General features: G+C 33.4%; 1 long non-coding RNA gene across 1 annotated transcript; it reads left to right on the forward strand.

The window, feature by feature from the left end:
- The first annotated feature begins 3,980 nt into the window (after positions 1-3,980).
- LOC148762031 (uncharacterized) lies at positions 3,981-5,799 on the forward strand. The gene is made up of 3 exons (XR_016026931.1): positions 3,981-4,082; positions 4,735-4,814; positions 5,685-5,799. It is a non-coding gene; the product is annotated as an uncharacterized LOC148762031 (long non-coding RNA).
- The last annotated feature ends 683 nt before the right edge of the window (positions 5,800-6,482 follow it).

Genomic DNA, 6,482 nt, shown 5'->3' on the forward strand with positions numbered 1-6,482 from the left:
GTCATGCAATGCCTTACTAACAAGTCACGTAATGCCATATCAACCAGTCACACAATACTTAAAAACTAGTCACGCAATGTCCAAAGTCAGTCACACAATGCCTAAAAACTAGTCATGCAATGCCAAAAAACCACAAAAACTACTGAATTTCATTTAACAAGATCAATAACTTCAAACGATACACCATATTCCATTTAACAACATAATTAACGAATATGCCTATTTGACAAAGAATGCTCAAAATGTTTAAAACTTTTTCTTTATATATCAAAAATCACTCCAAAATGCTTAAAAATACTTAAAACGCTCAAAGATTTTCTTTGTGTATCAAAAACTACTCATAAATGCTCAAAATACTTAAATGTTTTTCTTTCTGGTAAGGAATACTCCATAGATGAATAGTCTGGCGAGGAAAGCTCAAAGAATATGAGTTGATTTAAGATGCAGACCTAAACATGACTCGTTAATAGGTTTTGGGTTGAGATGTAGAGCCAAATAAATGGGTCAGTTTCATTAAGAGTAATTTTGTCCAAATTTTAATTCTCTTGGTTAAAAACAGTTAAAATTATAAAGAGATTTATTATCAGAAACGCCTTATGCATGAGACCCATTTGAAAAAAGAACCCTTATTTTTTCCCCAAACAAACCCTTGTATTTTAGTTCTATTCCTAAAAGGACTAACGGTGTTAAAGTTTCAGTTAGTTTCTTGTAAACAAACAATAACAACCTTTATTTAAAGTCTTTTGTATTTTATTTGTTTAATTAAAAAAATATTTCAACATTTGGGTTTCTTTTCAACTTTTCTTTCACTTCCTCTCTCTCTTTCTCACTATCTAAACAAGAAAGAAAGTGTTTTCTTCTTTAAATTCCAGTTCCTTCATCAGCTTGAAGTGATAGAGATTCCTCCCCCAATTCTTCACTCTTCTAAATCTAAACAAAAAACAAGTTCAAAAGATTCAATCTTTGTTTTTGTTTTCAAATTTTCCTCTTTCATTTTTTGTTCATTTAATCCATTTTATAAAAATGTCATTTCTTTGAATATTGAACTTGAATATATAAATACATTGATTGCTTCTATTGTTACTTTTGTTAAGAGACTTTTGATTGATCTGTTCATTTTAGAATTATATTGATTTCATTTTTGTTAGGATCATTATTAGTATTGAGTTTTTAGGGTTTGTATTCAAAATTTATAGAAGAGGATCCAAATACATATTCTCTTTTTTACGAGGCCTTAATTGATCCTGCCCAAATAATTTATTTTTTTATTTTTTGAAAAAAAATAATTTTTTACAAAATCCTTATTAGCATCTCTATCAATATCACCTCCATTGTTCTCTGCTTTCTCTTCATGCTTCCTCAATAGCTTCTCCATCAACTCATCATGCCTTGCATTCAAGTCCTTTGCTTCTTTTCTATATAACCAAAACCCAAATTTCTTCAATGGTCCCAACGAATTAGCAAAACTCATTTTCCCGATTAGCTCAGCAGACCTTTCCAAAAGCTCTTTAATCCTCTTTGCCTCATTATCTTCCTCGGAACAGCTCGTACTGGCCACCACCCTGCAGGTGTCAAATTTTCAGAAAAATCTATCAGGAGGGCATAGGTCGTTATGCATCACGTTAAATTTTAATGTCTTATAAAATAAATCACTAACCTGCAAATAACATTATTTGTAAGCTTCATGAGCTCAGCGCCTACGTCAACAACCTCAGTTTTCCTAGCACTTTGAATCATTTTACGCAAAAACATTGCAATTTCTTGGTGCCGAACAGTGCGAGATCTTTCAATCTGTCGTGTTCCAAGCAACTCAGTGACGCTAAGTTTCTTCATGAACCTCCAATAGTCTCCCTAGGGAGCGGAGATGAAGCCAGTGTTTCCAAAGATTAAGTTGTCATCCAAAGGAGATAGCGGGCGAGCTGCAAAGTTAACATCCTGGGTCTTGAAGATTTATTCTGCCGTAGAGGGTGGTGAAACGAGAAGGCAGCTATAAGAGCCAAAGCCGAGATAGAGTAGTGGGCCGTATTTGCTGAAGAGGTTGTGGAAGGCTTTATGTAATATTAATGACCTGAGATGGCGGAGATGGCCTATTATTGGGAGGGATGGTGGGCTTGGAAGACGGTGTAGGGTGCTGCTTGATTTTCTTGGTTTGTTGGAGATGAACAACCGAATAAGGAAAGCAGACGAAAGCCATAGGAGGAAGCATAAAAGGTAGTAATGGATATCAGAGATGGACCTCATGCTGCAATTGCTTTCGAGTTCATGGAGGTATTGGAGCAAAGATATGTGTATTTATACTAAGCTTTTTTTTTTCTTATGCATTTAATCTTTGGTTACACAGTAAAAATTGTAAGGGTTTTTCTATTCAAGCATTTGGTTCATTGATTGATACATGATCTCCTTGATTAAAGAGGAAGTTCTAATCCCTCTTCCTCCAATTCCAAAATAAAATTATGAAGGTATTGAAGCAAAAGATAATCTATTTTACTAAAATAAAAAGAGAAAAACAATGGCCAACAAAGGGAAGAGATCATCACTGAGTTTGGCCTGCCTAATCAAATCATCCTTGAAAGTTTTAATTTAAGGGTTTCACCTATGGGAAAAGAATAGAACTTGAGGCTGGTGAAGAGGAAATGGCTACAAGACTCAGTCGTTGTCGCCTGTATATAATTTGGGTGAAAGTCTATATTGCTATTGACAAACGGAATTGGAAGATTTTGAGGATGGCCGGTGCCTCACACCCTTATTGCCATTTACCATGGAATTACCAATCTTTAATGATGACCAACAACTTAACATGGGCATTGTCTTGTGTTTTAATTAGCACAACACATATGACTTGCTGTGGGGAAAACATAGCTAGTTGTTAATTTTATCATGAAATTTAATATATCTTTGACTCAATGGTCGATATATGATTTCTGTATTCAAAAAAAATAAATAAATTTTGAATCTCCCTTTTCTCAAAATATAAAAAGAAAAATTCAAATATTAATTTTATCTAAAAATTTAATGAAACGAATGATAAATGATGAATGTATTGCTGAAACTTTTTCAACAGAAAATTGTTCTACACAAAACAATTAGAAATTAAAAGTCAATTTGTTAATTAAAAAATATTACTAATTTGGGTTAGACTATATAAGACAAGGTGTCAAACGGGTGGCTTTGGATAGATTCGGACTGACTGAAGTTGTCAAACCCTATTTTATAAAATAATTACGACGTCATTTACATGCTCAATAGAATGGTTACATATTTAGGAAGTTTGAGAAATCGTTAAAAGACGATATTGCCCCTAATCGTATCATTAAGTCGATTAAGCCTCAACTAGTTCAAATAGGAATTTTAAGGTGAAATTAAGAGTTTCACAATTCAAGGATGACTCAAAATGGTAATTCGGAGTTCGAGGATCAATTTGGAGTCAAATTGGAATTTTCACTATCTAGGGGCAAAATGGTCATTTGCCACTTGGAGACAAAATGGAAATTTTTAGAAAAGATTTTTTTGGTCCATTTGACTTATTGGAGTATGATTTTGAGGTTTAGAAGTGAAAAAGTTTAATTCTGGGGATTTTTGGAGTGTAGGGGTAAAATCGTAATTTTTCTAATCGCGGACAAAATTTGAGATTTTGAGAGAATTTAGATCACATTTGACAAATTGGAGAATGGTATGAGTATAAGGGATGAAAAATATGTCTATGGGCAATTTTTCAGTTTTTAGGGTAAAAATGTAATTTTTGACTTTTACGGGAGCAAAAGTGTAAATTTCAAAAATTACTTCACCAAGACTTTGGATAAGTCTGAGAATTTTATCTAAGTTATGGATATTTGCAGGAATAATGTGTGGTGGAGGTTTAAAGCTTAAAAGATAAGAATTTAAAAAAATAGACTAATAATATAGTGACATGTGGCAAGTTTAGATTATTATATTATTTAACTATAAAAATCAGCCCACACCACCATTTTCTCTTCATTTTGGCCGGCCATAGCAAGAAAACAAAGGGGAAAAGAAAAACAAAAACCTAGGTGGAGAAATTCAAGGGAAAATTGGTGAAAATTCAAAGAAACAAGTGACAAAAGGTAAAATTTCTTGATTTTGACTTGTGATCTACCTTTCCCATGCTTTTCTCCTTATTTTTCATGGTTAGATTTCATGTTTTCATGGTGAATTCATGGCTGCCCAAATGGGTATGGAGAGAGAATGAAGTTAGATTAATTTGATTTTAAGTTATGTTAGTGTTTTAAGTTAGTTTAGCATATTTAGAAACAAAACAACAAGAAAAGAATTCATTTTCCTCCATTACCATTATTGGCTGAATTTTCTAGGGGAATATTGGCTGCTGATCTTGATGTTTATTTGAGGAATTATGATGAATAATGATGAATTATGAGCCTAGAAAAATAATGAGAATTTTCGGAGCAAAAATATGAATTTTTACCCACTAGGAGTATTTTCATAATTTGCTATCGAGACTGATAATTTGCACCACACTGAGGAACATTAAGTCAATTTGGGTGCAATTGAGGTATAAAAACTAAAAAGAATTAATTTGGGATTAAATTGGACGCGTTAGTAATTTAATCGGGTAATAGGCCAAATTAGGTCAGTACTGCATTTAAGCGGTAGTCGGAATAAGTTGCATGTCATATCATGCATATACACCGAGCCTGAATTGACTTGATAATGGTCGAGCATTAATGTGGTGAATTATGTATTGTACATTGTGGATAGGTGGTGAGCAAATTACATTGATAAAAGTACAAAGATTGTGTTTGAAGACTGGGGTTAGAAGTATATCGACTCCTAGAACTGTGAGTGGACAACTTATCGCCTTAAATATCTAGAGTTATTATACTTGTTTGATACTTTTATTGAATGGTAAGTTTAAATTATAAAATATTATGTTTTCTAATTAAAATGTTTTTTAATAAAAATGAGATTTATATTGGTTTTGAAATCAAATATTGTTTTGGGAAAATTGAGTTTATGGAGACTGTGTTGAAATTTATGATTTTATATGTTATTGAAATTGTGGCTTATGACACTATGGTAGCATGATGGCTAAATTTTTGGGGTTGGCATGAAATATATGAATAGTTTTGGATTAGTCTCGGTAGACTGGATTACATTTTATTCGTCATATTATGCTACTGAAATTTTTATGGGTCTGGTGGTATATTAAACGGTCACTGCAGTGGTGGGGGTTTTCGTGGACTGCCTATGAGAGGGGTACGGTAACCCAATTATATAATTACCTTCAGGAGGAGATGTTGGATGAAGTATCTTCTAAGGTAAGATTTGAGTGCACCTCACGTTTGGACCACCACGTGAAAGTGAGACTCAACCAATGCCAAGGAACGGCTGTGTGTCAGATGTGAAAACATGTTTATGGGTATGGGTCATTGAACAGCCTTGGCGGTCTCACTGGGATACCTTGACGAAGGTACCCGCAAGAATGATTCTGGCATGGGCCAAGTTTAAGAAATTCATAAACCGGGAAATTTTGATGAAAAGAAATTGTTTGGTATAGATTGAAACGAATTTTGTGTTATGAACATTATTGAGATATAACGTTTTTATATTGTCTCCATCTACTCGGCTTTAGATGCTTTTAATGGTAATTGTTTACTCACTGGGATTATGTAATCATAATCTCACCCCTCTTCCTATCCATTTTTCAGGCTCAGGATAATTTGGTGATAGTTGATTAAGACGAGAATTAATCTCGGAGTTGCATCCTAGAAAGTAAGGGTTCATAGCCCTACATCTTCTTAGTTAGTTGGGGGCCCACGTGTCATTGTAAAAGTAATTTTATACTTTAGTTATTTGATTTAAAGTATGTATGAACATATTTAGCTTTTACACCATGTTTATGACGAGTTTCGATATTTTTGAAAAAAAATGACGAAAATGCCCCTGTGAGCCAGAAAGTAATATTTTATTGTTTTGATTTGGAAATGACTTATGATTTTTTTGAAATGTGAGATTTAATAACTGTCGCTCACTAGGGAGATGCGGAAGCTGATGCTAAGCCTTGCAGGGTTTCGATCGGTATTCGGGGTAATGAGTGCCTATCGGAACGTCGCGACGGTTGTCACGGGCTTGATAGGAGTTTTGGGTCGTGACAGAAGTGTCTATGTGGATGTATCATTTTGTATTAGCACCATTTCAAGTTCAAGTTCACTTAGAATTCAAATATTTGAAGATTGGGTCGTCTTAGAATTTCAATATCATTTTGAGTTTGGATCGTTTTGAGCTCAAGTTGTCTCTAGTTTAGGTCACTTCATGCTCAAATTTTTTTAAATTCAAGTCATTTCGAATTCAAGTGAACTCAAGCAGTTTTAAGTCATTTTAAGTTTCATTTAGCATCTTTTCACAAATTTTGATTAAATGAATAATTTGATTTGTATGATGTTAATATTAAAATATGCAGCATAAACCTTCATTTAGAGGATAAAGATCATTATACCTAATGTCTT

Source organism: Theobroma cacao, chromosome 6 (assembly GCF_053813885.1).
Source record: "Theobroma cacao isolate CCN51 chromosome 6, ASM5381388v1, whole genome shotgun sequence".
NCBI classification, from domain to species: Eukaryota; Viridiplantae; Streptophyta; class Magnoliopsida; order Malvales; family Malvaceae; genus Theobroma; species Theobroma cacao.